The 20,747-nt window shown below is 44.8% G+C and overlaps 1 protein-coding gene across 2 annotated transcripts in view; it reads right to left on the bottom strand.

The window, feature by feature from the left end:
• The window catches only part of LOC138468319 (exportin-5-like), a 2,047,117-nt gene that overhangs the window by 7,021 nt on the left and 2,019,349 nt on the right, over positions 1-20,747 (bottom strand). The window lies entirely within an intron of this gene.

Raw genomic sequence — 20,747 nt, 5'->3', positions numbered from 1 at the left:
TTGGCGGTTCGGCCGACGAGGTAACCGAAGGTGGGCAAATGGTCAGCTCCAGGAGTTCCGATACCAAGTTCTCCTTCCCCAATCCGGAGCGGTCAAGATCACGGTTGCTCAGAACCTCCAGAGAACCCAGAGGATGACGGGAATTGTAAAGGAAGGCGTAGTGGAGGTCCCACTCCACCAGGAATGCATCCCTCAGTGTGCACTTTGCTGCAAATTCCCTCGAGCAAAACTCCTTTTGCTGCACTTCCTGTTGGATCTCTTAGCAAACAGGTCCACCGTCGGGGGCCCTCCAATGAGCAAAGATCTCCTTGGGAACTTCCTGACATGCTTCCTACTCGTATGAGGCAGTGCTCTGCCTGCTCAGAGCGTCCGCCAACCCATTTTCCGTTTCCGCCGGATGGACTGCCGAAACCGAGATCTGGTGTTCCAACAACCAGAACCATATCTGCATCGCCTGCCTGCAAAGGGCAAGGGACCGCACACCTCCCTGTTTGTTCAGGTAGTGCATGGCCACCGTATTGTCAGGTCATTATCATGCCATGCGTTCCATTGAGAGAAGGTGCAGAGGCCATCAAGGCTAGCCTCATCGCCCACAGCCCCAGCCTGATGATGTGCCACCAGCTCTCCATTGAAGATCATAGGCCTCTCACCTGCAGATCTTTGCAGTGATCCCACCAACCCTTCAGAAACACATTCGTAACCACCCTGGGTTGGGGCCACGGAGGCCAGAAGGGTTCCCCCGTCATCATGTTATCTCTGCAGGCCACTAAGGTATATATCGTTGGCTACTGTGAAGGCATCATGAAGTGACAACTGAACTCAAGTTTGCTCTTTGCACTTTTATTAAATCAAAAGGAGAGTTGCAAAAAGGTCCAACTTGCCCAATGCTAAGGTGGGATTTCCCTATCTAAACGAAACGAAGGATAGTCTATGTCAGGATGTCCAAAGTAAATGTCTGTGTGTGTCCAAAACCTATACTTGTCCTCACATCTATTTGTATACAATGTATAGGGATGACAGCATCAAAATCATAAGTGTTCAAATAACAGTTCAAAATTCTTCCAGCTCTTTATTGGAAAGGATTTCCCTTCCCCATGATTCAAGATAGTTCCAAATGCACCAAGGGGTGTCCCTCCCCACGGCTTCAAGTCTTTCAACAATTTCACAAAGTTCAATTCTTCAACTGCAGTTCACACTAGGTTTCCTTCAGATTTACCCACAAACTTCGTTGCAGATATTTCATGTGGCTTTTCCATAGGTGGGTCTCCTCGGTCTACTTGAAATGTAATTTGCATTTACTTTACTTCAGTTTATCAGGATATGGCTCTCCCAAGTTAACCTGGTTTATTTCCCTGCCAGGTTAAGGCTTTTCCACTTTGTGCTATTTCTATATACAAGCCGCCTCCAATATGCCCATGCGTCACTTTTCCACTTCACGGAACTCACCGGTCTCTTCCGGCGCCTTTGGTGTCTCACGCGGTGGAGCATAGCAACGTCTACTGGGAAGTCTGCTTTGCTTTTGCTTCCCTCAGCTTCTTCTGGCTTTCACAGTCTTCACTTCTCCCAGCGTCTCAGGTAAGAGCTTAGGTAAGCCATGTTCTCCTCTGCTATGGGCCTCCCCAAAGCTTTCTGCTTCCTTGCTGCAGCTCTCGTCAGCGGGCCTCCTCGCTCCACCACACCAGCACTCGTTCTTCCCTCTGCACGGCTTCCCTGGGAGGTTTGGTCCTTTCGTGTCCACAGCCATAGCCAACACTGCCCTCTTTCTTCTTGCATTTAAACATCTCGCAGGCAGATTGGTTCTCGGACTAATAGACCGCACATTGTTGGTTCTAGAGTTTTTTGTCTCTTTATGTTGCCCCTTCCTCGTCCCAGTACCAAAGTGGTGTGTGTAAGAGTGAATGTCAATGGGTAAATAGGGGTCTGACCTACAGTAGCCCACAAAGGTCTTGGGGATTGAGGGGACATTTTGAGAGAGAAAAGGGGGATACCATATCTCATAAAAGGGTACCTCATCTCCTCTACCCATTTCTCCTCTGTTATGTAGTGTAATTAGTTTGCGTCATTTAATGCATTGTTAAAAGATTTATAGTATTCATGGATCCTACCCAATGGAATTTGCAGCGGCTGTGACATCAAAGAACCCTTGCATCTTCTGGAATGTTATCTTTGGAAGGAGAGTCAGTAAAGAGCTGATCAAGGAAGAGTGAAGCTGCAGCCCATTTCTTGTGAACCTAATAAAGTACGTTCACCCTTTTTATGTCGTCCTGGACTCCTCAATATTGACGACGAGTCAAGCTGCTGCCTGGGTTGCAGGGATAAAGCCAGCAGGGTGGACCCACATCTGGTTGAAGGTTGCTGAGGGTGAAACCTGCTTAGAGGTCCTACAGTGGAGGAGCGGCCCGATTGTGCTCCTTGTGGCCTCCCAGGATAGTGAGGGTGCGGCGGCCTGATTTAGCTTTAACTCTATGGCGCTGCCAGGCCAACAATGCGGATGGTGAAGGAATAGCTGTGCGGGCTCTGCACAGGCCCATCACGCTGACCTGGTTTGGGTTTTAGTGCTTTCCTGGTGCCCAGGGCTTAATCGCACAAGTGCAAGCCCAGCACGCATTGGCAGGGGTTTGCAGCGGACCCAGCGCGCACCATCAGAGACTTTCGGAGGATCCAGGTCCCCCACTGTCTGCATGCGATCGCGCAAGCATATCTAAGGAAAGGACCTTAGAAAACTCGTTTGCGTAGGGGCCATATTGTGTACTGCCGTTGCCACGGGTACATGCACAGCGTTCATGTACACATAAAGACGGTAATAGCACCCGCTTTGAAACGCTTGTTAAGGAACGTTTAAAAAACAAACAAAGAAAAAAGAGGTAGTGAAAAAAAAAGGCACACCGAACACACAGGAAAGTGCATAAAGGAGATTGCACAATTAATGTGGCAAAATTCATGGGATTAAAAACAGATGCTTAAAATTAAAAAGGAGGAACACAACAATAATACATTTATTTATTTTTACATTTGTACAGCGCACAAAACCTGGAGGCATCAAGGCGCTGTTGCGGAAACCAGTTACATGTGGCCATTTAGGCAAGGAAGGTAACATTCGTAAAGATACAGTTGCGTACAGACACAAGTAGCGGAGTACAATGGTGTGCTACATGCAGAAGTGTGGAAGGTGCTTCACCCACTATGTGAACAACCAGGTTTTGAGGGCCCTGCAGAAAACCCAATAGGATTCTTCATCTCAACGCATGAGCGAGAGAGTTCCATTGTTTGGCTGCAATGGAGTGAAAGCTTGAACCTCCCGCTTTGGTGCGTTCGAATTTGGGCTGTACCAGCCAATGGGTGTAGGGAGTTCTAGTAGGCCTTGCCGAGGTGGTCTTGGTGATTTTCTGGGACAAGTAAGGCAGGGCAGATCCCGAGATGCATCTGTGTGTAATGGAGAGGGTATTGAATCTGAACCTTTCTTGGATTGGGAGCCATAGGACGGCTCTTCAAGTGGTCGAAATGCGTTCGTTTTAGGGATATTAAGTGCAGCACAAAGGGCATTATTTTGGATCGACTGTAGTTTCTGCAAGTTGTGTGCTGACAAACAGTACATTATAGTAGTCTAGCAAACTATCTGTGGATAGGAAAGGTCTAGCAGGCAGCATTTATCAGTTTGGTAGTGTACGCTGCAGAGGATGAGATCGCATTCACCTGGTGGGTGAAGTATAAGGTGGAGTCAAGGTATACTCCCAAAGTTTTCATTGCACAGGAGACAGGGATCTGAGTGCCGTCAATGTCAAATGTGGATTATCGCGAGTTAAGTTTTTTTTAGCACTGAGGATGGGCCGGCCAGAAGGAGCCCGGTCTTCTAGTCATTGAAGCATAGGCCATGCGTTGCCATCCAGGCTTGGATGGTTGCATAGGCTGAGCTAAGGGTGTCAGCGTCATTGGCCTAGCTTCCAGATAGAGGACGAAGAATTTGCGTGTCGTCGGCATAATTAGTGTAGGCTATGCAGAGGTAGTCCAAGAGGTCAAGGAGTGGTTTGGTAAATATGTTATATAGCGTGGGAGAGACACAAGATCCTTGTGGACCTCCACATTTGATCGGGGCTGGTGGAGCACTTGCATTTTCAGCAAAGACCCTCACAGCTCTTCCTTCTAGGAAGGAGGCGATCCAGGTCGTAGCTTCTGGTGAAAATGACGCTGAGGTGGTTAGATGATGGCAGAAAATGTTGTGATTGACTAGGTCGAAGGGCGCGGAAAGGTCAAGGAGGAGTAGCAGGGCAGGTTTCCCTTCATCCCTGAGCTCGTCAATCTGGTTTTTACAGCCTAGGAGCACCGACTCAGTGCCGTGGCCTGGCCAGAAGCCAGACTGTCGGACCCCCAAGATGTTAGTTTCCAAGAGGTGCTGGATTTGGACCTACGCTACTCTGTCCAGGATTTTTAGTAAGAAGGGGGACTTTGGTGATCGGCCGGTAGTTGTTAGGGAGGGCCTGGTCAAGAGTGTTTTTTTTTGGAGGGGCAGAGCCCAAGTTACTTGAGGCTAGAGGGGACTATGCCTTCTTCGAAAGAGGCATTAATGAAAGCTGCGATGAATGGTGTAAGGGCTGCCACACAGTCTTTGGTGAGTGGCAGGGCAGACGTCGCCTTTACATCTAGAGGTTTTGAGACTCTTTAGAATGTGAAGAGTTGAGTTCAGCGACTTTATGGAATCGGAAACAGTGGGAAGCTAAGGCTGTTGGTCGCTGGAGGACAAGTGTCCGTAGTGGTTTGTTGCGGTAGATTCAAGACGGATTGTTTAGCAAGGATTTTGTTATGTAGAGTGTCTTGTTTAAAAAAAAAAAAGAAAAGCCTTTTGAATATTGGTACACCATGCTTTGTCTTTCTTAAGGGTTGAGGGCAGGGTACTAGGAGTTTCAAGCTCTTTGAGAATGGTGAAAAGTTACCAAGTGTCAGATTTGGCGTTGGTAATTCTAGGTGGTAGATTTGGCCTGAATAATGGCTTGCTTGTAAAGTTTAGCCACCTTTGTAAATGCTAGCCTATGGGCATCTGAGGGCGTTTTTTCCAAGATGTTTCAGCAAGTCGTTTTTTTGCATGGTGTTCGAGGAAGTCAGGAGTGAACCACGAGTTGATGTGTCCTACCGGTTTAGCTTTTTTGAGAGCTAGGGGGGCAATGTTATTGACTGCTGTTGTTAGAGTCGAGATGTATAGGTCTGCTAGGGTATTGGGATCTTGAGAGCAGAGGTGCTCTTGTTTGAGCACTTCGAGGTGAGGAAGGATCCGATCTTTGGTAAGTTTACGAGCACTGTGCACCATGGTTGGCGGTAGTGGTGTGGTGGTGGGTTTAGTGTGGTGGTTTAGTGGGATTTTGAATGCATAAAGGCATAAATATGTCATTCACTATACCTGATTTGAGATGCACTGCATGATCTGAAATTAAGAATCCCCACCTCTCAGTTTGAAAGCATCCCTGCCTAAAAATAAAAAATAAATAAAAAGGACATTTCTAGTTTCCTCAAATTTGACATTGCTTATTGCCAAGTCATGGCAAATAAACCTGGCCCAGCGTTAATTTTTGCCTCAGGGTTGTGGGGAGCTAGTTGTCAGATGGAAAGAAGATTTTTTAAAATGTATTCTTGCTGTCTATTGACCAAATTGTTCTATGGAGAGTAAAGATGCTCTTCTATATCATTGCCTCGGTCATGGAGGTCAGGTGTTGTTGAAAAGGCTCCTTTAGGTATGACTTTGATTTCATTTGATCTGAGTTTATTAAAACTGGATAAACACTATGACATTAAAGAGAACAAGATCCCTGCAAGGTACCATTTTGCCATGAGGGAACAAAAAAAGGAGTTACCATTGAAGAGTTTTATGTCGTTGGGAGGTTTGGCAGTTAAGTGCCAGCTCAAACCGTGTTGTAGGGAGGAGCAACTGAGAAATCAATTAATGATCAAATGTGCTGAAGACAAGGTACGTGAAGAACTCTGGAAAGAAAATGATCCAGACATAAACAGGGCTGTGGAACCAAGAATGTGGCACACACAACCAAGTGCATTAAAGTGTTGGCTAAAGACTGACGGAGCAGCTGTGGACAATTTGAGAAAGGGTCTTGAATAGCCTGAGAAGAACATTGTAAAGAAGGAGCCACCACTCAACAAGAGGATCAGGCAAAGGTCAAGGAAATTGAGTGGTGAAACAGAGACAGGGACAAAGATACCGACTGGAAGTTAAGATGAAGAGGATTTCCAAATAAATGAAGAGATTCGGCTGGTGGTCAAGGAGGCTCCAGATCCTTTAGGGGCTGTTACAGATGTGGAAATAGTGACCACTTGGCGAGAGAGAGAGTGCACAGATCTATATGTAGAGTGTAGGCGCTGTGGTAGGTTTTGAAGTGGTAACATAGGAAACATTGAAGAAGATTTTGATAATGCTGTGGATGTCTATGATGGACTGGATTTGATACAGGTGGTTGATGCAGTTTGTGAGATTAAGATAAAGAAACCCAGAACCTTGATTGAAGTCAATGGTATTCAAATTGAGATGTTACTTGACAGTGGTGTGGATTACACCCTGATCCGTAAAAAGTCATGGGAGGAGAGCTTGGCTAACTGTGTATTAAAGGAAGCGAAGGTAAAAGCAAATGCATATGGTGAAAATCCCATACCAATAATTGGGGCATTAGATGCCAAGCTAACATTTAAAGGTGAATCAACCATCAGGAAGGTATACGTGACAAGCGTGGGGGGTAATTTATTGTCTTGGAGTTGCCAAGCTGCCCTTGGAATGAAACCCGACCCCAATGGAAAATAACAAGTGCATAATAGATACAATATGGTTATGACAGAACCCAATGAAGTAGTTGGCAATTATTTCAGGATGAGAGCGAAGTGGCAAGATGGGCTCCCAAAGTGTTCAGTAGTAGTGTTGGATGTCTGAAAATGTGTATTCATAAACTTAAGCTACCAAAACCTTCTGTTCCATTTGCCACCAAGCGCAAGCCAGTTGGATTGGCTTACAAAGACGTTGTTGAAGTGGAAATTATAAGGATGCTCAAAGAGGGCATAATTGAGGGATCAGAAGATTCGGAATGAGTGAGCCCGATTGTTATTGTAAAGAAACCCAATGGGTTGATAAGACTATGTGAGGTATGCTCGACACGGTAAGTAATTGAGATTCACTTTAGTGAATAAACATACAAGCCGGCGCCCTGCACTGCAACCGCAAGTGGAAATTATAAGGATGCTCAAAGAGGGCATAATTGAGGGATCAGAAGATTCGGAATGAGTGAGCCCGATTGTTATTGTAAAGAAACCCAATGGGTTGATAAGACTATGTGAGGTATGCTCGACACGGTAAGTAATTGAGATTCACTTTAGTGAATAAACATACAAGCCGGCGCCCTGCAATGCAACCGCATCATACCCTCGACATCCTTCTCAACCGTCACTCTCTCGAATCCCTTCACGCCCTCACGCTCTAACGCAACAATCTCTCACACGCGTAGGCGGGGAGCCGCGGCACTTCTAACAATAACATGGCATTAGAATACTACATCACCTCCGCCTTTACAAAATTGAAGAAGAAAGAAGGAAAAACATATACACAAGGAAAACATGCATATGAGATTACATAAAATTGTAACCAATATTGCAAACACAACAAATAACATTGGATATTAGTACCCCTACATGAAGTTGTTACTTAACTCCGCATGACAATCTCTGGACCAGAACGGTAATTTTTTTTTCTCTAGAACTACGTACAATCCTCCTTTCACATACCTCATCACCTTGTTGTTGTTGTACGCTCCGTTCACCGACTCGTCTCCCACATCACCATTCACATTCTCAATTCTATTTTGAATAAAGTAATCACCAAACAAATCGCACGTTCATCTCTCCATTTTGACTTGCTCATCTCTTTCATTTTTACCTCTTCACATCCATTTACTAACCCTGTCCAAATTCCATACAGATCCTCCTGTAACCTTTACCGCTCTTTTAAACACTTGTATCACTTTGACTGGACTGCTGTATTTTGAGTCACCTTTCTTAACATTTCATCCCAACTTGATTTGCACGAAATCTCCCGGTAACAATCTCAACTTTGACATTTCTAGAGACATACTATGCATTTCTGGCTGCTTGTCTGAACTCTGTAACCTTTTACTTAAGCCTCTCCTACGATTTACCCATGCTGGATTAAGCAAGGTATTTGGGGCTCTTCCCCTCATTAATTCAAAAGGCGAGACCTCCATTCCTCTTTTAGCAGACATTCTAATACTCCAAACCCTATCCTCAAGAAATTCGTCCACTGGCATGTTGTTACTTAAAGCCATTTCTACTGCTTCTACAATAACTCGGTTATATCTTTCCACTAACCCATTGGTTTGTGGGTGATTTAATGATGAAAACCTCCATTCAATTCCCGATCTTTTGGCAAATTCTCTCATCTCTCTACTTCTAAACTGAACATCATTATCACGAATCATTATTTTGGGAAATCCCTCCCTTCTGCATATTTGCATAATGACCTTTATCACCTCATCTGTATCAATTTTACTCACTGCTTTGACCTCCAACCATCCCGAGTAGCAATCGACTAAAACTATCAAGAATTTCTTCTCCCCAAACAACCTCACGTATGGCCCAACAATATCAATTCCTACCATCTCCCATTGTGTTTCACCCTTACAAATATTAATTGGCTCTGACTTGAACACCTTGCAGCTACTGTCACTATTCTGACATGGCCAACAATTCCTGATAAATCTTTCAATCATCAAATCCATACCTGGCCACCAATATTTCGACCGCACGTTGTTCTTTGTGCCAGTGATGCCTGGATGGCCTATGTGTGCTTTTTCAACGAGTTTGTTACATAAACTCTGAGGAGGAATCAATTTATCTCCCTTCACTAAAAATCCATCCTCAATAGACAATTCATCCTTCACTTCCCAAAAATCTCATACATTCTTCACTAATTGCCCTCTTCTCAGGCCACCCTGATTCAGTATATCTCCTTATCTGTTGTATCACACGATCCCTACAGAGCTCCTCAATCCATGTGTCCTTGTACGTAACCTCAAAAATAACAGCCACCATCTCATCTGCTACTGTTTCCTTACCCTTCAATGGTAATCTAGATAAAAAATCAGCAACAACATTCCTCTTGCCCGGTACGTATTTCACTGAAAAGTTGTAATCTTGTAACTTGAGGTTAAGTCTTGCTAATCTCGGCGAGGCTTTACACATTCCTTTCACCGTGAGAACTTCAATTAAAGGCTAATGGTCTGTCTGAATTACAAATTTGCTCCCCCACAGATATTTTCTGAAATAATTCACTGCCCATGAACATGCCAATTACTCTTTTTCAATGACAGAATATCTGCTTTCTGTTTCTGTAAAAGCTCTTGAAGCATGATTGATTATCCTATCATTAGCATCTTGGTCTAATTGCGATAGCACCACCCCTAAACCACTCCCACTGGCATCAACAGTGATCTTGGTCAATCTCCCAAACTCGAAACCTCCTAACTCAAAAGAGTTGCAAATTTCTCTCTTTATGCCTTCAACAGCTTCATTACACTTCTCAGTCCATATAAACTTTGCATCTTTTTTCAATAACTCTCTCAATGGTTCTTACACTCGCAATATTTTTGACAAATCTGTTGTAATATTCGCACAACCCCAAAAATGATCTTAACTCATCTTTGTTATTAGGATTGGGCGACTCCTTAATCGTTTTCATGGCATCTCTTTTAGGCCTGTACCCCTTTCCATTCACAGTGTGACCAAGATATTCCACCTCTTCCACTCCAAACTTACATTTGCTTTTCTCAATTTCCAAACCAACTTCTTCTAATCTCTTCAACACTTCCTTCAACCTGCTGTCATGTTCTTCAGATCCCTTACCAAACACTATTATATCATCCTGATATACAAGCGTACCACTTATTCCCTTAAGTACATGCGTCATAACTCTTTGAAATACTGCTGCAGCAGATGCTAAATCAAATGGCATAGGTTTGTATCTATACAGTCCATGTGGCGTAATAAATGCCGTAATATCTCTACAATCTTCTGTCAGCAAAATCTGATGATAGGCGCTTGACAGGTCTAGCATGGAAAACAGATCAGCATTACCAATTCGATTCAACATTTCAGATATAATGGGAAGGGGAAATGTGTCAGTTATGTTCTTATTTACGTCTCTCAAATCTACGCAAATTCTTAATTTGCCGTTCTTCTTCAACGCAACAACAATGGGGCTCACCCATTCGGAAGACTCAATTTTTTCGATCACTCCTTCAGATTCCAACTCTGTTAATTGTTTCTCAACCTTGTCAGCTATGGCAAATGGGACTGGTCTGGACTTCGTGTGCTTAACTGGTATTGCTCCATTCTTGAGACGAATTCTGTGTGCAAAATTTTTTAGTAAACCTAATTTGAGTCGGTTGTCTCTCTTCACCTTGATAGTTTTATCTTCGTGCTCCTGACTACAGTTAACAACCAGAATTTGTTATTCGTCACATGGATCCAATCTGATCCTCAATCCAGCTTGATCCCTCCAACCTATAACATGGACTCCCTTCTCTGCAACATAAACCTTTACTTGAGCACGTCTATCTTTAAATTGAATGATGCAAGAAAACCATCCGATCATCTTGATCTTGGATCCTTCAAACCCACCAGGATCTCGTATGTCTGATGCATTCATCTTACTTTTGAGGCCACGTGTGACTAATTCTGCCATGTTCTTTTATTGATAATCGTCCATGGTGAACAACTGTCAACCTTCACCTTAAGTTTCCAATTGTCAACTATCACTTCACAGCTAGGGCATTCAAATTCTCCACCAGGTGGCTCATGTATCAGGAACACCCTTTCTTCTTCTGATTCCTCTTCTTCTTCTAAAAGGGCAGAAATGTTATTCCTCCTTCTACATACAACCACAAAATGACCTCTTATGCCACAATTTCCACATTTCTGCCCCAACGCTGGGACTGCTTTGAGAATGCATAATGACCAATTCCACCACAATTGTAACACCTGTCTCCCTCTCTTGGTTGAGTCTTCTGAAATCTCTGATCATTTTGGATCCTGGGTTCATTCTTCGCCCAATTCTTTCCTTTAAAAGAACTTCCTTTTTGCTCAAAAGATTTTGCCCTGTTATTTCTTCCTGCGTTGATTTCACTCTTATCCTTACTCCTACCATTAGATTCAGTTCTGTCTTTAGGTCGCAGAATATTAACCTGAGCCTGTTCATCTGTTTCTTTTTCCTGTATCACTTTGATACTTTGCTTTTGCATACTTTGTACAGCCTCTTCTTTCTTGCTTTTCATTTCCTTCGATCACAACTGACTGTGTTCCACACGTTTTGCGATTGCAATAGTTTCTGGTAAAGATGGATTCCCAACCATTCAGAGCCTGTCTTGTAACAAACTATCCTTCGAATGAATGATGATTTGATCCCTGATCAACTCATCCAGGGTAATGCCATTGCCAAATTGGCAAGTTCGTGATGACACTCTTAAGGCTGAAACATATTCTTCAATGCTTTCGTGTTCTTTCTGTACTCGTGTATAGAACTTGTATCTATTTATGGCTACATTTGTTTCTGGTGCATAATACTTGTCCAATTGTCTTATGGCCCTATCATGCTCATCAGCATCGCCGGCTTCATCTATAGTCAACTCTGGTAATTCTCTGAACTTTCTTTGTCCTTCTAATCCTAATGCATGTAGCAATAGTAACTTCTTTTTGCAGGATCTGAGTTCTTCTTGTTTTAGGGCTTGAATGTAATTCAGCCAAAATTCTTTCCATTCTGACCACAAAACCACAGGTTGGCGTGGAGTTGGAAGGAAACTTGCCGGCGGTTGGATGCTGATACCTTGCATTATTTTAGTTTGCTATACTGAGAAATGTCTTATTGCACACCACTTCCTTATAATCCTCTTGCTGACTCTGCTAAGTGCAGGATGTATAGTCTGTGACTACTAGTACAAGTACTGTGACGAAAATGAGGGAATCACTGTCCACTCTTCATTAAGCCTGGCTCTAGGTTAAGCAGATCATGTGACCTACGAGCTAAAGGCGGGTCCTTTTCTTCAACCCACCAGTAATACGGCGTTACTTGCAGTTCATGGAAAACTTCCTGGACCAGAGGAGGAGACTTCCTGGACTCGGCACCATCCAACGCACGATGTGCGCTGGTTCGGAGCTCACGCTCTCCTTTCCAGTCCACCCGTGGACCAGAACAAAGACTTGGCACAAACCAACACACGATGTGCGCCGGTTCGGAGCACACGCTCTCCTTTTCAGTCTCGGAAACAACAGCACACGCCAACACTAAGTGATCGTTAGCTCGGAGCGTCCGCTCTTCGTTTGTCCTTTCCTTTGTTGGGGAAACACCAGCACAAACCTGCGCAGCGTAGCGCTTAGGCTCGGAGCGTCTGCTCTCAACTCCTCTTCACTCCGTGGATCCTCAGGACGCCGGCATCCTCGTAGCCAAATGAGGTATGCTCGACACGGTAAGTAATTGAGATTCACTTTATTGAATAAACATACAAGCCGGCGCCCCGCACTGCAACCGCATCATACCCTCGACATCCTTCTCAACCGTCACTCTCTCGAATCCCTTCACGCCCTCACGCTCTAACAATCTCTCACACGCGCAGCCGGGGAGCCGCGGCACTTCTAACAATAGCATGGCATTAGGCATTAGAATACTACACTATGCATATAAATAAGTATTGTTACAGAAAGATTTCCCCTACCAGAAATTGATGAAATGATTACTGATTTGAATGGTTGCAAAGTATATTCATTGCTGGACCTCAAATCTGCTTATCACCAGATTGAAATGTATCTTGCTTCTCACAATATTCTTACCTTTATTACGCAAGTGGGCTTGTTCAAATGTGTCAGGATGCCGTTTGGGCTGATATGAGCTGCCAGTGTTTTTCAACTTGTTAAGCACAATATCTCGGGTGGTGTGTGTGGCGTAGAAGTCTACCAAGATGACATATTGGTATGGGAGAAGGACAGGGCAGAGTATGATGGTAGACTAAAGCAAATTTTGAAGAAAATGGAAAGTGCTGGTTTGACATTAACGTTGGAGTGCAAGTTTGGATGGTCACAAGTTGATTATTTGGGATATAGCATTTCAAAGCAGAAGTATCATCCTTCCTTGGGATGATTGAGTATTACGCTAAGTTTGTTAAAGGCTTGGCAAGAAAAACTGTAAATATGAGGAACCTCACAAGGAAGGGGATAACATTTGAGTGGAATGTAGTTTGAAGAAGAATTTGTGAGGATTAAAATGACATCATTAGGTCACCGGTGCTACAAGGTTTCAAGGAAAATGCACACACGATCATATACAGTGATGTATAAAAATTTGGTTTAGGAGATGTACTCATGCAAGAGGATGGAGCTGGACTACATAGCATAGCATATGCCTCAAGGGCACTCAAGGAAGTAGAAAGACGCTATTCAGTTATGCAGTGTTGTGGGTGATAACAAAATTCAGAGTCTATCTGTATGACAGTAGTTCTCTGTTTGTACCGACCACAAGACCTTGGTAGCCATTTTTAACAGTAAGGGTGTAGATGGAGTTTCTAGAAGGATTTCAAAATGGATTACAAGGTTGCAAAGTTTGGAATTCGTTGTGGAGCATGTCCCTGGTAAGGGTAATGTAGTGACTGACGCTTTATTTAGACACCCACTTGCGTAGGATGATGAGGTTAGTATCCAGACGGATGAGGGTGTCAGACTTTTCTTTTTATTGTGGAGGAGTCTTTACAGGAGAAGGAATGGCTAGAGGCTTGTCAGGATGATGGATTGTACCAAGACGTGCAGAGGATGATACAGGAGAGGTGGACCTGTAGTGTTGATCGAAAGTGGAGTGAACAACTCAAAGAGTACAAGAAAGTTCAAGATGAGTTGTGTGTGATTGATGGTCTGGTATGAAGAGATCGGAGGTTGTTGATCCCAATGGGTATGTTTGAAAATGTGGTGGATTTAGGGCATAAGGCGCATATGGGAATTGGTAGACCCAAAGCCCTCATAAGGATGGACCTCTGGTGGTCAGGAATGGATAGTTGTATTGAGTTAAGGATCCAGGAATGTGAGCAGTGTAAAAACTATGAAAAGGTGTTGGAGACGAGGACTCCCTCATGGGATAGTCATTGTTTTATGCACATGATATGATATGATATGGAATTTGTAACGCGCCTATACACAAGTGTTTCAAGGCGGGGGGAACAAGGGGAAGACGGACAACGATCCTACTAGGCCAGGTATCATTCAGACCGTGCAAGTGCAGGGGTAGGGGAAGGGAAAAGTGCAAGGGGAAGGGGAGGGAAGGGTGAAGTGCAGTACAAGTAAGTAGAATAAAAATAAATAAATAAATAGGGCCAGCTGGTGGCAAGTGCAAGGTAAGTGCAGGCAAGTGCTGGGAAGGGGGGGCTGTAGGGATACAGAGACAGTCCCGCAGTGCAGGGGATGCGATGCCAGGGAGGCAGTGCAGGTGGAGAGTGGCTGGGCCCAGGACTGAGGTCGGTGAGAGTGGCCCAGTTGCAGATTCAGTGCAATTTCAGTGTAGTATTTAGCAGGGGAGAGGGACAGAGAAGGCAGAGGCAAAGAGGAAGGTTTTGAGGTGCTTCCGGAACCGGAGATGGTTCTCCAAGTTTCAGGGAGGCAGGAAGGCTGTTTCAGAGGGAGGCCCCTGTAGCGGAGAGAGATCTACCCCCAGCTTGTTGCTTTGAGAAGCGGCTGACTCTGAGGGAGTTGGAGACGGATGAGCGAAGGGCTCGGGAAGGAAGATATTTAGGGAGAGAGAGTTGAAGGTATTTTGGCCCCAGAAGGCCTTGTGGACAATGCAAAGGGTTTTGAACTTAATCCTCGCAGGCACTGGGAGCCAGTGTAGAGATTTCAGTCCTGGAGAGATACGGTTCCTGGGCTTGAGGCCAAGGACAAGTTTCGCAGTTCTGTTCTGGATGAGTTGCTGAGGGCGGAGAGTGGAGGCAGGCAGATTAAGATAGAGGCTGTTACAGTAGTCCAGCTTCGAGAGAACCAGGGCTCGGGAGACAGTGAGCTTCTGGGGAAAGGAGAGGAAGGGAAGAATACCTCTGAGGAGGTGCAGCTGGTAGTGTGACTTCTTAGAGACGTCAGATATGTGAGGAGAGAAGGAGAGTGTAGAGTCGAAGATGACCAGAGGTTTTTAGCCTTGCAGGTAGGAGTAGGAAGAGGGCCAAGAGAGGCCGGCCAGAGAGCTGCAGGGAAGGAGGGAGTGAGTGTGCCACTGAGTAGAATCTCAGTCTTACTGGCATTAAGGAAGAGGTCATTGGCGGCACACCATACCTGGATAGCAGACAGACAGTCAGAGATGAGGGAAGGAGAGGAGGAGGCCGAGGGTAGCCTGAAAATGAGCTGGGTATCGTCCGCATAGCACTGAAAGTTGGGGCAGAGGGCGGCGATGCAGTGAGCAAGGAGTGACAGGTACTGGTTGAAAAGCCAGGGAGAGAGATTAGATCCCTGGGGAACACCACAGGTGGAGAAGAAGACGTCAGAGAGGAAGGACCCAAGTTGGACCTGGGAGGGTCGATTGGAAAGGAAAGAAGTCAGCCACGCCAGAACCTGACCAGTGATACCCAGGTTATCACGGAGACGGTTGAGCAGGATGGCATGGTTGACAGTATCAAAGGCGAGAGATCGAGCAAAATGAGAACACAAGGAGTGTTAGAATCAAGGTTGGAGAGTAAGTCTTCACGGATGTTCAGGAGAGCAGTTTCCGTGCTTCTGGCAGCTCTGAAGCCAGACTGATGGTCATGAAGGCTACCAACAGATTCAGCATGGAGGTTAAGCTGGGAGATGGCCAGTTTCTCCAGGAGCTTGCCCAGGAAGGGAGTGATCGAGATTGGGCGATAGTTAGCTGGGCAGGAGGGGTCGGAAGAGGGTTTCTTAAGAAGAGGGTCCACAAGGGAGTGCTTGAGGGGGGATGGGAAGACTCCAGAGGCGAAGGAGTGGTTGCAAAAGTCAGCCAGGGCGGGAGCCAGGGAGTCGATGTGGTCCTTGATAGTTTTGGAGGAACAGGGGTGAACCTGTTTAGACGAGACTTTCATAGATCGGACTTGTCTGGAGACCTCGTCAGCAGAAAAAAGGGGAAAGGCAGAGAAGGAGGTAGGAGGGGTGGCTGCAGAAGGGCCAGAGGAAGAGCAGGGAAGAGAGGGAGGGAAGTGATAGGAGGAGAGTGAGGACAGGATGTCCTGAGTTTTAGAGATGAAGTGAGAGGCCAGTGCCGTGCAGAAGGCCTGGGAGGGGACAGGAGAGGTAGAGACTGCAGCAGGGTTGGCAAGCTCCTTGCAGATTTTAAAGAGTTAAGCCGAGTTGTTAGATGCCGCAGAGATGCGGGCTTGGATAAGGGCTCTCTTCTTGATGAGAACGGAGAGACGGTATTGCCTTTGGAGCAGGCGGCAGGCCAGTTATTGAATATGGCCACATATTTGAAAGGGAGCATGTATTGGATCACGCAACTATCTGTCTATGTGGGTTTGCTACATAGACATCTTTGGCATATGGAAAAGGACATTAGAAAACCTGGAGGGATTTTTCACATATCTCAACACTATAGACCCACGTATTCAATTTATCTGGATGTGATGATTACACCACGTGAAGGCAAATATGAGACCAATATTTTTAAGAAAGAGACTGATCGTAACAACTTATTGCATAGGCTACGATTTCACTAGCCTAGCCTTATCAGAAATGTAACTTTTAGACAAATGTTACTTGTCAGAAGGATCGTTAGTGACCCTAACGACTATCAGCAAGAGATTGCGAGAATGGGAGAGACATTTTTGGCCGAAGCTACAGACCCCAGGAGGTTGGTGCAGTGAGGCAAAGACTGTTGAAGATCAATCAAATTGATCTAATCACTGAGACCAGGTTTGAAAAAGAACCCCCACCTTTGGTTTATATGTCTAAATACTCTATCCAAAGCGGGCAGATTAAATCCATCATTTAAAAAACAGAACTCTCACGTGATACCCGGGTAGAAAATCTATTTCGTGAACCTCCTATCTTTGCTTACAAAAGAAGCACAAACTTGAGGGACTAATTGGTGAAAACCAGACCATCTAAGAAATCTGCACAAACCAAACATAGAGGCTCCTTTCCCGGTCTACACTGTACCAATTGCGGGTTTGTAACTAAGGGCAATGTTATTAACCATCCTAGATCTGGTGAGATCATCAAGCTAAACAGTTATGCTACATCTGATACCAATAATGTAATTTATGCTATCAAACGCCCCTGTGAGTGCGACTATGTTAGACAGTCTAAAAGACAGTGTAAACTGAGATAGAACGAGCATCGTTCATGTATTAGGACCAAGAACGTAAATTCAGCAGTAGCCAGACATTGGAAAGATAAAAGACATTATATCTCACAGATAAGATTTCAGGTGTGGAGGTAATCACCAAAAGGGACCCACACGAAGATCTGGCAAAGAGACTTGATCAAAGAGGTTTATTGAATCGAAAGACTGGATTCCCTGGTCCCAGGAGGAATTAATGAAGAGGTGAATTACAGATGTTTCCCATGATTCACCATACCCATGACAAGATGCCATATACACACAAGTGGGCTAAGAACTATGACTATGGCCTCTATTGTGACTGCTTATAATTTGATTCAGAGAGTACTGTACTCTTATTTGACTACTTATTATGTGATTATAGATATTACTGTATTATAAATACTTGGGTTCTTACTATGTGATCAGATGCACTGCAGACCTGTTTTGCTTTTGCATCACCCTATGAGTGGCAAGTATGTTTCTCTGCATTTCCCTAGATTATTAACAATTTGTAGATCATACATTACTTTCTCTCAGTGGATTTCAATGCAATATTGTACCACGTCTAATGAACCCATTATGTGCCCATCGGCAGTATGACCATTTTTTTTAGCTGGCTCTGACATTTATTTGTAATCTTTGGGTTACTCACAGAATCCTGTATGACTGTTCAACATTCTGACATGTTTTGCATTTTTCTCATGTGTTGGATTATTGTGCCCTTTTTGTCATCATTCTTTGTTGCACAAATCTATTGTTTTTGGATTGATTTGTCCTGTTCGAAAGGCACTCTGTAGTTTATTTACTTCTTTATGCTCTCTTATTCCCGTGTGGTTTTCCGCGCGGGACGCTGGCAGTAGTAACGGCAACAGAGCAGAGGTAGGGAACAGTGCTCCTGCTACTGTATGCAGTTAACTGGTTAGCCGACACGTGGGATTTAATCTAATGGATACTTACAGGGTGAGGGATAATGGTTAAACACTCAGATAGAGGAGGTTTAATAGATGGTTGTCTTTTGATTTTCCTCTTTTCTCTACACGGACATGGTCAAAGTGCAAGGCAGCAATTAACCTTCAATAGGTTATTCTGAAGACTCAGGTGCAGTTTTTCCTTTATATTAACCCATCTATTGTGCATTACTTTTGAACAAAGGACTCATAGTACCTATATTGCTGCTTTTCTGTTATAGTCACATGAATACCAGCAGACCAATTAAGGTAACACCAATATGTACACATTGATATATCACAAGGAATTGTCTGAGTTGTTGTGCCTCTTGCTAACTGTTTTCGTTTGTTTTTTCACATGTGGTAACATTTTGTTTTGGGTGTTTGTTATCTGAATGACACAAGGTCTAGTAAGATTGTTGTTTTGTTCTCCCTCTGATTCTTCCTCCTTGTCTTGTCGCGCTTAGAAACACTTGTGTACAGGCGTGTTATAAATGCCATATCATAATAGTGTTTCGCTCTGAAGATGGATTTGCATCTGAAATGCATTGGCTAGTAGACACTGGGCCTGTTTTTGTAATGCCTTTTATGAAATAAAAAAAGACAGTCATGTAGATTGTAATTGTAATATTTGTGTGAAACTCTTTGGAATGCAAAAAGCTTTTTGAAATATATTAAATAGCTTGATTTAAAACCTGTTGTCAGGTGATATACAGAGAGCATTCTGGTTAGAGGTAACTCTGAAAAAAGAATGTTAGCAGGTTTCTCAAAGGTATTTATTTTCTGGAGGGAACGTTGGCCGTCAGTGTTGGTCTGTGACAATGGTCCCCAATTTGTCTCCAAAGAGTTTCAAGGTTGGGTGGTGGAGAATGGTAATAAGCATAAGAGAACGACACTGTGCTACCCACAGAGTAATGGATGACATTGATGTAAAGGGGATTAATGAGAGGATAAGGCAGAAAGGTGAGAAGTCAAAGAGTTGGTATGATAGCAAGCATGCATGTAAAGAAAACATACCCTGGATCAGCCAGTCATCCAGGCAGCGGAGTACATGGATACTGCATCTCCTGAGGTGCGCCGCCACCATTGCCATCAGCTTGGTGAAGACACTGAGCTCAGAGGTTAGCACAAAGGGGAGCACCTTGAATTGGTAATGGGTGTCCCCTTTGAGGAGTCTCAGGAATCGCCTGTGCCTCTGATGGATGGGCACATAGAAATATGCATCCTTAAGATCCAATAACACCAACCAGTCCTGTGACGGTAGAGCCTGGAGAATCTCGCATAACGTCACCATTTTGAATTTGTCCTTCCCCAGTAACTTGTTGAAGACCCTGAGGTCCAAAAAAGGACAAAGTCCTCCCTCTTTCTTGGGCACCAGGGAATACGGGACTACAAGCCCGATCCGCTCTGCAAGTACCTCTTCCATGACACCCTTCAACAACAGGGCTCGCAGTTCCTCCTGGAGTTACTGTTCCGGCTGCTGGGGAGTAGGGGGTGGTCTGTCTGTAGCCTCTCTTTAAAAGGGTAGACAGTACCCCCACTTGCGAGCTGCACTGCACAGGCAGCAGATGTTATTTCCTGCCATTGGGCCAAACGCTTGCCAATCCTCCTTCAAACGGGGGAAACATGGCAGTAATACTTAAAGCAGCTTTGAGGGGGGTGCTGCCCCCGCCGCTGCTGCCGCTGTCTGCCGGCCCTTAGAGGCTCTCCTGCTTCTTCTGGAATGTGGGAAGCACCTCTGCCCTTGCCTGGGTTGCGAGAGCTGTGCCTTTTTTACCAAATGGGATGTACCACCTGAAAACCATTCCTCTGTAAGAAAAACTGAAGGATGATTTGGGCAGCTGCTGCACAGCCAGGCCCAGAGACTGTGTAGCCAGTTTGGAGTCTTTAAACTTCTCTAAAGACTCATCGGCCCTGGGGCCGAACAGGTGTCTGCCATCAAATGCATAGCCCTGCCCACAGAGTCTGCAAAGTCCAGACCCGATGATTGCAGTGCCTGACCGGCAACTTCCTTTCCATTGTCCACCAGGCATAGGAAACCTTCTTGCATGCGCTCCACAGGTATATGCTCCGCCGCCTGCTCCATCTTTCTCCATAAACCACGCGAGTACTTCGCAAATGCACACAAAACATTCACGGTCTTCAGGGCCATGCTGCTGGAGTAAATACTTTTTTGACAGGGTGTTGTATTTTTTTGACACCATATCTGTAGGACATTTAGACGTAGATGTCTTGTGTTGACAGTGGCCACCTGAACTACCAACCCCTGTAGGGTGGGAGGAAAGGAAAGGAAAGGAGGATTCCCCCTTTGCAGGCTTATTTTTTTTTGTAAGCTCTGAATGTACTGGAGGGGTAGGGCACGGCCTCTGCCATAGGGTGGAAATGGCATAAATAGGTAGTGCCCTTTCTGTTGGTGGCCCTCTGTCCAAGATGTCAGTCAATTCATAAACTGA

This window comes from Ambystoma mexicanum, chromosome 4q, assembly GCF_040938575.1.
Source record: "Ambystoma mexicanum isolate Mex_15411 chromosome 4q, UKY_AmexF1_1, whole genome shotgun sequence".
Lineage (NCBI taxonomy): Eukaryota > Metazoa > Chordata > Amphibia > Caudata > Ambystomatidae > Ambystoma > Ambystoma mexicanum.
Note: the sequence above shows the minus strand (reverse complement) of the source record. Positions and strands in the feature narration are given on the sequence as shown.